The sequence below is a fragment of the Dermochelys coriacea genome, chromosome 2, assembly GCF_009764565.3.
Source record: "Dermochelys coriacea isolate rDerCor1 chromosome 2, rDerCor1.pri.v4, whole genome shotgun sequence".
NCBI classification, from domain to species: Eukaryota; Metazoa; Chordata; order Testudines; family Dermochelyidae; genus Dermochelys; species Dermochelys coriacea.
The window spans coordinates 206,163,021-206,177,622 of NC_050069.1; the positions used below are offsets into that span (position 1 = coordinate 206,163,021).

At 44.6% G+C, this 14,602-nt stretch overlaps 1 protein-coding gene across 4 annotated transcripts in view; it reads right to left on the reverse strand.

Moving 5' to 3' along the window:
* Positions 1–10,371, reverse strand: part of WIPF3 (WAS/WASL interacting protein family member 3) — a 74,087-nt gene extending 63,716 nt beyond the window's left edge. For 3 of the 4 annotated variants that reach the window (XR_006279340.1, XR_006279341.1, XM_043509113.1), the window contains exon 1: positions 10,272–10,371. The gene's annotated coding sequence lies outside the window, so the exon portion shown is untranslated. The remainder of the gene's footprint in view (positions 1–10,271) is intronic. The other variant, XM_043509114.1, reaches the window with a different exon arrangement.
* Positions 10,372–14,602: the final 4,231 nt, after the last annotated feature.

A 14,602-nucleotide genomic window follows, 5' to 3' on the forward strand; every position in this document is an offset into this window, starting at 1 on the left:
TCCGACTGAAATTCTCATGCTTAGTCCCAGCCCAGAGGTGAACACATATTATATATTTTTTAGGATGAGACATTCAGATAAATGCTGATTTTAAGTGCTTATTGAAACAAGTTATTTATATTTTCTCTCTTTAATCTTTAAAAAGAACTACATATCTTAAATTAAAAAAGAGTAAGTATTGTAACAGACATAGCCTTTTTTAAAAGAAGAGTAAGAAAATTCAAAGTTAGCAGTAACTTTAAATCAGGATACATTCCAACAGGGGGTCTTTCATTATATGGCAATACAGTATATATGCAGTAACAGACAATGAGACATACCAGATGCGCATTCAGAAAACAGTACACAAATTCAGCTTATTTACATTTTCTTATTGGAGAAGCAATACAGAAAAAAAAGAAATGGATTCCTTGCTGTTAGACTGTATTATTTGCCAAATTCAGTATTATGTTGCATTTTCCTCTGTGTCATCACAGAATGAAAATCCCTATTGTACTGACTCTGTACTGAATTTAGCCTAAACAGACCATTGCACCTGTGCACAGTTCCACTAAAGTCAGTAAGAATCTGCCTACATGAAGTAATTTGCGAGATTAAGGCCCAAATTTCTGTTAACCTAAAAATGTATACAGCCCCTATCATAACATCGTTGTATTTCCAAAATAATTAAAAACAGACAGTAAAAAGCACAATAGCTTTAACTGTTTGTTTTTTTAATTACAGTCTCGTACCCAGATTGCAAGATGTTTGGGCCAGGGTCCACATTTTCATATGAGTTTGTTTAGTGTCTAACACAATGGGGTCTCAATCTTGATTGGAGCCAGTCATAAACATAAAGGGAAGGGTAACCACGTTTCTGTATACAGTGCTATAAAATCCCTCATGACCAGAGGCAACATCCTGTTACCTGTAAAGAGTTAAGAAGCTCAGATAACCTGGCTGGCACCTGACCCAAAGGACCAATAAGGGGACAAGATACTTTCAAATCTTGGGGTGGGGGGGAAGGCTTTTGTTTATGTTCTTTGTTTACTTGGTTGTTCTCTCTTGGAACTGAAAGAGGCCAGACAGAAATCCACCTTCTCCAACCCATCCTAATCCAAGTCTCCAATATTGCAACCAGTATATGTAAACCAGGCAAGGCGGATTAGTTTATCTTTTGTTTTATGTGAATTTTCCCTGTGTTAAGAGGGAGGTTTATTCCTCTTTTCTGTAACTTTAAGGTTTTGCCCAGAGGGGGATCCTCTATGTTTTGAATCTGAATACCCTGTAAAGTATTTTCCATCCTGATTTTACAGAGATGATTTTTACCTTTTTTCTTTTTCTTTTTTTTTTTAATAAAATCCTTCTTTTAAGAACCTGACTGATTTTTCCATTGTTCCAAGATCCAGGAGTTTGGGTCTTTGATGATTTTGTAACAAATTGGTTACGATATTATTCTCAAGCCTCCCCAGGAAAGGGGGAGTGTAGAGCTTGGGGGGATATTTTGGGAGAAGACGTCTCCAAGTGGTCTCTTTCTCTGTTCTTTGTTTAAAACGCTTGGTGGTGACAGCATACTGTTCAAGGCCAAGGCAAAGTTTCTACCTTGCGGGAGTTTTTAACCTAAGCTGGTAAGAATAAGCTTAGGGGGTCTTTCATGCAGGTCCCCACATCTGTACCCTAGAGTTCAGAGTGGGGAAGGAACCCTGACACATTGGCAGAGCGGTGGGATCATTTTGAACCAGAGATCATTTTGAACTAAAAGCAGACATGAAGAGGGTTTTTTATAAGCTGCAAGCAGCTAGAGGGTTTTCTGTTTATTTGCCTGGAGAGAGAGGTATTAGTTTTTTTACAAAGGGATTTTTCTTTTTTGAGTTGGAGTTTTCTCTACCTAAAGACAGGGTAGTTAACCTCCTGCAGGGAAATTCACAAGTTTTTTTGCCTAACTCCTGGGTATAGCTAGAGTTAAGCACAAGAAAGCAGGAAAATGACTTCCAGTGAAGCAGCTAATAAATTAGCTGGCCAGATTCAAAGCTGAAGAGAAACAAAAAAGAGCATGATAGACAGATGGCCTTAAGGCGCTTGGAGGTAGAGGCAGAAAAAGCCAAGGTGGAGGCAGAGGAAGCTGCCCACAAGAGAGCTATGGAGGAAAAAGAAAAAGAGAGGAAGCATGCACTGGAGATGGAGAAGGCAAGGCCTCAGCAGAATATACCAACCAACCCTAGCAATCCTTCTCCAGTTACCGCTTCCCATCCCAGAAAGTTCCCCACCTACAAGGCAGGCGATGATATTGAGGCCTTCTTAGAAAACTTCAAAAGGGCCTGCCTTGGGTACAGCATCTCTACAGACCAATACATGGTAGAGCTGAGGCTGCAGCTCAGTGGACCCTTAGCTGAGGTGGTGGCTGAAATGTCTAAGGAACACATGAACAAGTATAACTGTTTAAAGCCAAGGCGAGAGTCAGAATGGGGCTAACACCCGAGCTTTCTCGTCGGCGGTTCAGAGCCCTAAGGTGGAAACCAGACGTGTCATTTACCCAACATGCCTACCACATTGTGAAACATTGGAATGCCTGGATATTGGGAGCAAGTGTTAAATCTCCGGAAGAGTGCCCTTCCTAATGCAAATGGAGCCATTCTTAGAGGGTGTTCCTGAGGCAACAGAAAGGTACATCCTAGATGGGAAGCCCAAAACTGTAATCGAGGCGGGGGAGATTGGAGCCAACTGGGTGGAGGTGACAGAAAAGAAAAAAAAACTAGTAGCGGTTGGAGTGAATATCAGAAGGGGCAACCCGAAACAAAATCCTATCACCGGGGGCAACCCAAGGCCCCACCTATATCCCAAGGAAAACCCCAGACACCTTATTGTCCCACCACATCGTTCTCCAGCAACCCACCTCGCTGCAGTGATCAGTCAACTGGGTGATGTTTTAAATGTAATGAGCTGGGGCATGTGAAGGCCAACTGCCTCAAGAACCCCAACAGATTATAGTTCGTTGCACCGGGGTCACACCAAAGGTCCTCAGGCCCAGATGCCTCCCAGATACCCTTAGAGCGAAAGGAAACTGTGAGTGTGGGCAGAAAGAAGGTTACAGCGGGGAGGGACACTGGAGTGCAGGTGTCAGCTATACATCAATCCTTAGTGGACCACAACTTAATCAACGCAGAGACTCAAGTGATGATTCAACCCTTCAAGTCCAACTCTTTCGATTTGTTTACAGCCAAGTTGCCTGTCCAGTACAAGGGCTGGTCAGGAATGTGGACTTTTGCAGTCTATGATGATTATCCCATTCCTATGGCGCTGGGGGAAGACTTGGCCAACCAGGTAAAGCTGGCCAAGAGGGTGGGAATGGTCACCTGCAGCCAGACCAAGTAAGCTTCCATACCTATCCCTGTTCCTGAACCTTCTACCAGGGCCCCGTCTGTGTTACCAGAGACCCAGATGGAGGTGGTGGGACGGGATCCCCTGCCAACGACTGCAACAGCCGCAGTGGATCCAATCCCAGAGACCCAGCCAAAGCCAGTCCCCGAACCGAAACTGGCGAAACAACCAGCACCAGAACCATTGCCAGCACTGAGTCCAGCACTTGCAACCCCGTCTACAGCTCCAACACCAGACGGCACCACCGAGCCTGCACTGGCAGCAGCAGCAGATGACCCTGCACAAGAGGCTCAGCCAGAGCCTGAAATACCCCATAGTGCACCAACGGAGAGTGGTTCACCATCAATGGAAACAGCCCCGTCACCTGCATCACTTCCAGAGGGACCAAGCCCAGGTCCACAATCCAGTGAGGAACTGTCGTCTCCAGCATCAAGGGAATAGTTCCAGGTCGAACAGGAAGCAGATGAAAGCCTCCAGAGAACTTGGAGGCACGGAGCAACCCACCACCTCTCAACTCTTCTAATCGATCCCGGTTTGTTGTAGAAAGAGGACTTTTATACAAGGAAACTCTTTCTGGTGGGCACTAGGAAAACTGGCATCCTCAGAGACAGTTAGTAGTTCCAACTAAGTACTGGGAAAAGCTCATGAGCTTAGCCCATGATCATCCTAGTGGCCATGATGGGGTGAACAAGACCAAAGACCATTTGGAGAGGTCATTCCACTGGGAGAGAATGGGCAAGGATGTTTCTGCCTATGTCCAATCTTGTGAGGTATGCCAAAGAGTGGGAAAACCCCAAGACCAGGTCAAAGCCTCTCTCCAGCCACTCCCCATCATTGAGGTTCCATTTCAGTGAGTAGCTGTGGATATTCTGGGTCCTTTTCTGAAAAAGACACCCAGAGGAAAGCTGACTTTCACGGATTTTGCCACCCGATGACCGGAAGCAGCAGCTCTAAGCAACATCAGGGCTAAAAGTGTGTGCCAGGCACTAACAGTCATTTTTGCCAGGGTAGGTTGGCCCTCTAACATCCTTACAGATGCGGGAACTAATTTCCTGGCAGGAACTATGGAAGCTCATGGGGTAATCACTTGGTTGCCACCCCTTACCACCATCAAACAAATGGCATGGTAGAGAAGTTTAATGGAACTTTGGGGTCCATGATACATAAATTCGTAAATGAGCACTCCAACGATTGGGACCTAGTGTTGCAGCAGTTTCTCTTTGCCTACAGAGCTGTACCACATCCCAGTTTAGGGTTTTCACCATTTGAACTTGTATATGGCCGCAAGGTTAAGGGGCCATTACAGTTGGCGAAGCAGCAATGGGAGGGATTTACGCCTTCTCCAGGAACTAACATTCTGGACTTTGTAACCAACCTACAAACCACCTTCCGAACCTCTTTAGCCCTTGCTAAAGAAAACCTAAAAGATGCTCAAAAAGAGCAAAAAGCCTGGTATGATAAACATGCCAGAGAGCATTCCTTCAAAGTAGGGGACCAAGTCATGGTCTTAAAGGCGCTCCAGGCCCATAAAATGGAAGCATCGTGGGAAGGGCCATTCACGGTCCAAGAGTGCCTGGGAGCTGTTAATTATCTCATAGCATTCCCCACCTCCAACTGAAAGCCTAAGGTGTACCATATTAATTCTCTAAAGCCCTTTTATTCCAGAAAATTAAATGTTTGTCAGTTTACAGCCCAGGGCGGAGATGACGCTGAGTGGCCTGAAGGTGTCTACTACAAAGGGAAAAGTGCTGGTGGCGTGGCAGAGGTGAACCTCTCCATGACCCTTGGGCGTTTGCAGCGACAGCAGATCAAGGAGCTGCACACTAGCTACGCGCCAACGTTCTCAGCCACCCCAGGACTGACTGAAGGGGCATACCACGCCACTGACACAGGTAATGCTTACCCAATTAGAGCCCAACCGTACCGGGGGTCTCCTCAAGCTAAAACTGCTATAGAACGGGAGATCCAGGATATGCTACAGATGGGTGTAACCCGCCCCACCTGCAGTGCATGGGCATCTCCAGTGGTTCTAGTTCCCAAACCAGATGGGGAGATAGTCTCTGCAGAAACCTACCGTAAGCTAAATGCTATAACTCGCCCAGACACCTATCCAATGCCATGCACTAATGAACTATTGGAGAAACTGGGATGGGCCCAGTTCATCTCTACCTTGGACTTAACCAAAGGGTACTAACAGGTACGACTAGACGAATCCACCAAGGAAAGGTCAGCCTTCATCACACGTCGGGCTGTATGAATTTAACGTGCTCCCTTTCGGGCTGCGGAATGCACCCGCCACCTTCCAAAAACTTGTAGATGGTCTCCTAGAAGGATTGGGAGACTATGCAGTCGCCTACCTTGACGATGTGGCCATATTTTCGGATTCCTGGGCAGAACACCTGTAACATCTACAAAAAGTCTTTGAGCGCATAAGGGAGGCAGGACTCACCATTAAGGCTAAGAAGTGTCAAATAAGCTTAAACAGAGTGACTTACCTTGGACACCAGGAGGGTCAAGGAACTATCAACCCCTTAGAGGCCAAAATGGATGCTATCCAAAAGTGGCCTGTCCCAAAGTCAAAGAAACAGGTCCAATCCTTCTTAGGTTTGGCCAGATGTTACAGGCGATTTGTACCGCACTACAGCCAAATCGCCGCCCCACTGACAGACCTAACCAAAAAGAAACAGCCAAATGCAGTTCAGTGGACTGAACAGTGTTAGAAGGCTTTTAACCAGCTTAAAGCAACACTCATGTCTGAGCTTGTGCTAAGGGCCCCAGACTTTGACAAACCGTTCCTAGTAACCACAGATTCGTCTGAGCGTGGTGTGGGAGCAGTCTTAATGCAGGAAGGACCGAATCAAGAGTTCTATCCTGTCGTGTTTCTCAGCAAGAAGCTGTCTGAGAGGGAAAGCCACTGGTGAATCAGTGAAAAGGAATATTATGCCATTGTCTACGCTCAGGAAAAGCTACGCCCATATGTTTGGGGACGGCGTTTCCACCTGCAAACCAACCATGCTGCGCTACAGTGGCTTCCTACCGCCAAGGGAAATAACAAAAAACTTATTCTGTGGAGTTTAGCTCCCCAAGATTTTGATTTCGAAATACAACACATTTCAGGAGCTTCTAACAAAGTGGCTGATGCGCTCTCCCATGACAGTTTCCCAGAATCAACTGGTTAAAATCGTCCTTGATATGTGGAAAATATTATTCGTCTTTATATAGTTAGTAGTATATTTAGAGGTGTCCTATTAATTCTGTTCTTCCTGGAGCTCTAGGAGAAAAATCACAGCCAGTGTTTCAACCTATCTGTGATTTGAGGGGCGTGTCATAAATATAAAGGGAAGGGTAACCACCTTTCTGTATACAGTGCTATAAAATCCCTCATGACCAGAGGCAACATCCTGTTACCTGTAAAGGATTAAGAAGCTCAGCTAACCTGGCTGGCACCTGACCCAAAGGACCAATAAGGGGACAAGATACTTTCAAATCTTGGGGTGGGGGGGGGAAGGCTTTTGTTTGTGCTCTTTGTTTACTTGGTTGTTCTCTCTTGGAACGGAAAGAGGCCAGACAGAAATCCATCTTCTCCAATCCATCCTAATCCAAGTCTCCAATATTGCAACCAGTATAGGTAAACCAGGCAAGGCGGATTAGTTTATCTTTTGTTTTATGTGAATTTTCCCTGTGTTAAGAGGGAGGTTTATTCCTCTTTTCTGTAACTTTAAGGTTTTGCCCAGAGGGGGATCCTCTGTGTTTTGAATCTGAATACCCTGTAAAGTATTTTCCATCCTGATTTTACAGAGATGATTTTTACCTTTTTTCTTTTTCTTTTTTTTTTTAATAAAATCCTTCTTTTAAGAACCTGACTGATTTTTCCATTGTTCCAAGATCCAGGAGTTTGGGTCTTTGATGATTTTGTAACAAATTGGTTACGATATTATTCTCAAGCCTCCCCAGGAAAGGGGGAGTGTAGGGCTTGGGGGGATATTTTGGGGGAAGACGTCTCCAAGTGGTCTCTTTCCCTGTTCTTTGTTTAAAATGCTTGGTGGTGGCAGCCTACTGTTCAAGGCCAAAGCAAAGTTTGTACCTTGGGGGAATTTTTATCCTAAGCTGGCAAGAATAAGCTTAAGGGGTCTTTCATGCGCGTTCCCACATCTGTACCCTAGAGTTCAGAGTGGGGAAGGAACCCTGACAGAGCCCACAGGTAGTATAAACACTATATAATCAATAACAGTGTTGCATTAACATGGCAATGTGTTGCATGTAATATCTTAGGCCACATTCCTGTAAGGAGCTCTGTGTGGGTATCAGGATCCACACCCACAGAGTTTCTTGCAGGGTTGGGGCCAAGTCCATATTTAATTTGCCATCATTAAGGCAAAAAACAACCAACTGCACAACAAAACAGGGGAATAATTCTCTCCTAAGGGGAGAATCCTGAACCCATGTGCAAAGCTTAAGTAAAAGGGTCTTGTCCAGGGGAACTTGGTAGAGGATGCGGGGGAACAGAATCTTCCCTTCTCATCCAAGCTCATACAAAAACTATTAAAGGCCATGGGCTGCAGCAGCATTCATGCTCGTTGCGTACTTCGTTCATGTCAACGTTTAGGCCAGTGAATCAGTGTATTTGACTTGCACTAGCATCCGGCGTATGCCCAACAACTCCTCCACCCCCACAAGCTAACTCAGAGAGGTATCAAAGAATAGAGTTGCATAATCTCCCTGCATAGCTTCTCTGCGGCTTGCCCTCCTGCGCAAGTGAACCACATACAGAAGTTCTGCTGAGTTTAGGAACTTCTATGCCTGGAAGATGGTAGGGAAGCAGGAGTCAGTCTTAAATATTTCAGTGGCTAGATATTACATGTACTATTATGGCAAAGCAAAATTTGCCCAAAGACAACTTATGCTGTATGTTTATAATGTTAAATTAATAGTAATAACCTAGCTTCATGTCCTTGTTTTAATAATGACTGTATTCAAGTTACAAAATTATATAAAACTAAAAAGACAAAACACTCTGATCTAACAAAAAGTTAAACTTCCATTTTTGATTTATGAGCCTGCTTCATTTAGTTTTTCACATCATTTATATACATACAAAGACATACGTCTGTAGAACATGACATCTGAGATGTTAAAAATCAATTATATTAATTGATTGCTTTTATTTAACTATCATGACATACACTATAATAACAACCAATTTTATGGATGAAGATGATTTCAAGCAATATTTCTATATCACTGAAAGCATTTGGAAATCCCACGTAAAGACTGCTCCATGATTATTCCATGTAGAAATGACCTCCACCTACCACACAGCTGAAGTTCCTTTCTCCTTTTGAATTAACTGCCCTTTTTACTTCCATGCAGAAAATTGTTTTAATTTTAGCAAGATTTTGTTACTATTCTAAAATATTTAACCAGAACTATCCAATCTTCAGTAACAAACCAAAAAAGGACTGGCATGTTGGCCCGGATGCCTCTTTCCTATTCCTAGAACTCCTGATGTTCTTAACTGTAACTACACAGCCACACATTTCCTCCAACCCTCCTATGGCCTGTGACATAATGTCACACTCTCTTGAATGTGCAGCATTTGAAGCATAAAAAACTCTCCAACTACCCTTTAGCTATATACTCTCCTGATATGCTATGCTAACATGGATAATTCCAAATCATAAAGGACAATAGACACATAATTCTCTGTTTATATGCACTTAATGTAACTTAACATTGTTCAAGAATAATTATGTCAGATACCCTGGGAATCTTGTTGAAATGCTAAGAACTACAGGAAAAGGGGGAACTTTATAAGTTCTTACAAGTTATTCTGATTCAAAGAGATTAAAAAAAAAATAGACTGATGCTAACTAAAGCTGTAACTAACATGAAACCCACACTGTCACCAGCCACACTGTGCCTCTTGCTTGCTGAAAGAAACGACATCTCAAAGGGCTATACCCTCTCCCCTCTTATTTACAGCTACCCTACTGGCCCATGCACCATCCCTGTTTTCAGTTTAAAGAAAAGGAGTACTTGTGGCACCTTAGAGACTAACAAATTTATTAGAGCATAAGCTTTCGTGAGCTACAGCTCACTTCATCAGCTGTAGCTCACGAAAGCTTATGCTCTAATAAATCTGTTAAGTCTCTAAGGTGCCACAAGTCCTCCTTTTCTTTTTGCGAATACAGACTAACGCGGCTGCTACTCTGAAACCTGTTTTCAGTTTGTATTGGGTTCAGTCCAACTTTGGACTGAAGCACCTTGGGCAAAATCTTGGCCCCACTGAAGTCCTTGCCGGTTTATATCTTTACATAAGGGAGGTATAATTATTTATAAAACCACTACAACTAATAATTAAAAAATGCTGGACAAACAAGAAGGTTGAGTGGATCCACCGAGAAGCTAGAAACTGCAAGAAAAGTCCGGCGTGCACTCAGCAGTCACACCTAGCGTGCATTATTTTCACGCCAAAGATGCCATTTAAAAGATGCGTTACCCACGCGGCGCTTTCTAAGAGCACCGGCTGATCGGGAGGCAGGGCCTCGCCACCCAGGCGTTTGACAGACGGATCGCCGATGGCGGTGGGCACCCATCACCGCGCTACCCGGGGCACTTTCCACGTCTGGATTCCATCTCCGGGCGCTTCCCGGGCCGCCTTGCACGGAAATGCCGACACGTTGCATTTGCCCAGCCCGCGCCTTCCCAGCCCACCCGTTCGGGGGAAAGGGGTGGACGGGAACCCCAGGCCTTCCCCCGAGGGCGCCCGGGGCAGTTCGGCGCGGGGCCGGGAGCGAGGCAGAGCCCGGCGCCGAGCAGCACCGGGAGCGCGGGAGTCGGAGTCTACCCCGGGTGGGGGGTCCTGGCAGCAGGGGACGGGCGGGAGCGGGCGCGCCCCAGCCTGGCTCACTGACCTGCCGCTGCCGCCGCCGCCTCCCCGCGACCCGCGCCGGACAGACGCGCGCGGGGCGCTGCTCCTCTGCGCTCCGGCCGCGGCTGGCGGGGAAGTGCCGGGCGGCGCCGCGGGGAGGCGGGGGCGGGGCTCTCCCTCCCTCCCACCTGCTCCTCCGGCGCCAGGCCCAGCTCCGGGGGCGGCTGCCCCTGGGCGCCTCCGGCCCCTGCTGAGGGGCCTGCGAAGCCTCAGACCCGCTCCCCCAGGAAATCGTCAAACGTGGATCCTGAGCATCTTTGGTCCCCAGCCCCCGAGCTGCTCTATCCCCACAGAGCCCAAGGCCCCTGGCTTCTCCCGGGGACTCCGGGCCTCGGCCCAGCTTGGAGCAGGAGTACAGTGAAAACACCAGCCCCAGCCCACTTTGGGCCCTGGTCCCCCAGCTTTTCTGGGGTGACTCAGCCCCCCACTGCACCGGCTCCCGAGGTGGAGCTGGTGAATGCCGGTCCAATAGCGCCGGAGAGCACACGGTGCTACGACCCGCAGCCTGGCAGTTCTTAAATCTACCCCCTTCCTTGCCCCTCACAAATGTAAGTGTCTAAAGAAAAATTCCAGATCCTGCTGCAAACCTGAGCAGCTGCACTGCACAGCTGTACCCTGCCCCTGGAACTTGCTGGATCCAGCATTTGTTTTTTTTTTAAATCCCAAATCCTAAAACAGTTGCCTGTAGTCAGAAGAGTGCAGCTGCTCCTGTTCCGCTGTAAAAATCCAAACTCGGAGGCATAACATAGATACATAGAGCACCCCGAGTTTGGCCATTTTGGGAGCCCTAAGCCCCAAATTGTACCATATAAAAATATCGGGGGGTTTTAGGAGCTGATGAAACTACGAATGAAATCTTTAAACTCCCAAGAATAACTCTTGAGGAGGACCTTGCCTTCTAAATTATAAAGGCAAAATATTGTTTACTCATCCCAGCAGATTTTCTTTTCCACAAATTCAGTCTGTGAGTCCCCTTTAACAAAAGCTCTCGCGGGAAGAAACACACGATCAACTTGTGGTCTGAAAGGCTCTGTCCACACTTTTCAGGAACAAGGAGAAATGTTTGTGGTTGCTTTTGTATAACAGAAAATCCTCAATCTGGGGATTGTTTAATCACCAGCCCCTTCTAGGTGCTTCGGGTAGCTGGATGCTCATTTCCTTGGATCTGTATCAATGAAAATCATGTTTAGGTGTTTTAGAAAATCTAAATGAGGTTCCAAGGTTCCGCAAATCCATTTCACATAGATCCAGACAATGGAAATCTTATCTCACTGAGGATGTTGAAAGGCTATGCTGGCAGCCTATGAACAACTGTCTTTGTGTTAAAAGAAAAGGAGTACATGTGGCACCTTAGAGACTAACAAATTTATTAGAGCATAAGCTTTCGTGAGCTACAGCTCACTTCACCAAATGCATCCGATGAAGTGAGCTGTAGCTCACGAAAGCTTATGCTCTAATAAATTTGTTAGTCTCTAAGGTGCCACAAGTACTCCTTTTCTTTTTGCGAATGCAGACTAACACGGCTTCTACTCTGAAACCTGTCTTTGTGTTGTGGGTATGGAAAGTCTTTCCCTGGAATTCTAAATCCTTTTTCCTATTGTTCTGTCTTCTGCTAAAATCAGTTTTCAGATTAGTTGTCAAACCAGGTAATCCTTGGCCTCAATAATCTGCTCCAGTTGCTTCCACAGGTTTTAGAGTCTTCTAAACACATTTCCAGTGAGTGCTTAACTTGCACCTTAAAAGGTTGCTGATTTGCTAATCGCCCAAACCTAACACCTTTTCCCCACCCCTTTTCCTCGGCCCCACCCCACCCAACCCACTCCGTCACACTCTCTCACCCACTCTCCCTCACTCATTTACAACAGGCTGGGGTGGGTCCCTTTTCGACCAGGTGTTCCAAAAAACCCAACTTTGTTCTACGTGAAGAAGAAGAAAAATGACACATTGAAAATGTACTTGAGAGAGAGATTTAAGTGCCAAATCTTAAAATAGTTTTTGTGTCAATTTTTCAAGACAGTGCTCTTTAGCTTAGATTAGAGATCAATTTTATGGGCTACTTACATCCAGAATTACTTGCGCAAATTCTTATGGGATGGGCTTGGAACCTATATTATTAAACTGAAATGACCTATTTGGGTTAAATCAGGTTATATATTTCTACACAAATATTGCCTTAGCATAAAGAGGAAAATACAGAGACAGGAGTAGTGAGGAAACCAAAAAGCAGAGCAATATTTTTTAAAATTTGTTTCTTGCCAATCCTGTGGATTGTTTAGCTAAAGTCTAGAATTATTCCCTTTTCCAACCCATCGTAAGTAATTAGGATGAAATTCACCTTATGCAGAGGGGCTATGCATGAATTAAGTACCACCTAAGCCCTATTTGAAGGATTTTAGTGGGATTGCTGTGGTGCATAGGTCTCATCTTGGTGATCTATACAGTGGTAAATTTCACCCACAGTACATAGTTTATAAGCCAAATGATTCAAACACACTTAAGTATTATGTTCTTGACACCTGGCCAGCAGTAGTCATCTTTATTACATATCCCTATTGTACATTAAGTGTTAGTCAAAAAAAGGGCTTGGTGCCAAGCTATTTAAAATTTGTCTAACTCTTTATAGTCATCCAGGGATCTGGGTATAGCTGCAAAAAAGAGGTGGGGCCTGTCCAAGAGAGGGTCTTCCAGTGTCAGGGGGAAAATCACACTACAGCAATTCAGTGGTGGTGTAAGTGGCCAAAAAAGGCCCCAAGGTCTATAATCAGCTCTGCGCAGATGGACACCTGCACAGAGCCCCATTGTCTTCTGCCTCCCCCAGATCCTACTTCTTCTCCTCACAGGTAGCTCCATGGACTCGGGCTGGAAGAATGCAATTTGCACCACCCTAGAGAGATGAAGCTTTCCCATAATTTTATACTGACCTTTACTGAGTTTTATTAAGTAACTAGATTAGTATAGTTACTATATGTTATACCTGTATCAGTAATATAGTTTTATATCAAGTGTATCAGTGCAACACATTATTAATGTTTTGCAGTATCTAGCTCTGAATACATGGATTATATTATGTTTTACCATTCTAAAAAATTCCAATTTTGGAATATTTAAATATATATTTTAATTGAGTATATGAAAAATACATTTTAATGTAGATCAGATAATGTATCCATTTCACCAATCAGTCTGTAATGGTCCAATCCTTTCAATGTGACCTTCTCTGTGGTTCCTGTGTATTTTGGCTTGAGCAGCTACAAGAGTTGCTTTGGGTGCTGTGGTTTTAGCTACTCGCCCTTAATGGGTGTTGAATGTTGTACCAGTGAGCAGCTTTCCTGCTAGCCTTCATGAATTGAGCTGTGTAACACTCCTAGCTCATCAGTCTCATTCTTTCATCGTGCTCAGCCACCATACCTGGGATTTACAGCTGCTTTTTCTTACACATCCTGTTCAGATTAATCCTATCTTGAATTTACACCCTTAAAAACACTTTCACGGGAGGGCCTACATGAGGCTTTTCTGGCACCTCAGTTTAGACCAGTATGTGGAAAATTAAATTCACAGCAGGCCTGTAATTGCTAAGGGACTACTGATGCCTAAACTAGCAACAGCCCAAACCAATGATAATGTGATCCAGAAGTACAGGAAAGCTAAGATAGGCAGGGGCACAGTGTGGTCTATATATAGTGGGTAAGTGGCCTGTTGATGCTGTGGCCCATAAAGGCATATTGAACAGGCCTGTGGTGGTATTGTGCAATATGTGATGGTAGCTAGTGAGCATTTGTACCCATAATGGAAATGTAGTTTTGAATAACATTGGTTAATGTTATTAAGGAATATCAGTTAATACAAACAGCTTCTCCCCATCCATATTCTGTACCAGGGGCTAAAAGAACCATTCTGAACTCAATATTAGAGTTGAGTATAATTATTCTTAACTATATGGTTGTCCTTTCCCTTTTTGCACCATCAGAATGCTCATGACACTGACACCTCATTCTACCCCAAATCCCCCAACCAATCCAAAAAATCCAAACAAAGCAAACTACAAAAAAAGTATATTAATACATTAAAAAAAACCCTACCACAAGCAGAGTTTTGACCCTATAGTGGGAGAACATTGTAGAGTGTCCAACTGCAGGAAGTGCACAAGGGACATCACTATTGCTATTAATGTGGAACGCACTCAGATACTTCAGTGATAGGTGGCACTATAAACCCCTAAGATTAAATAATTTATTCACTCTAACACATTCCACCTTTTTTTCTTTCTACAAGGAAGGTATAATTTTGTTGATTTTGTTATTCAAAATTATTTGC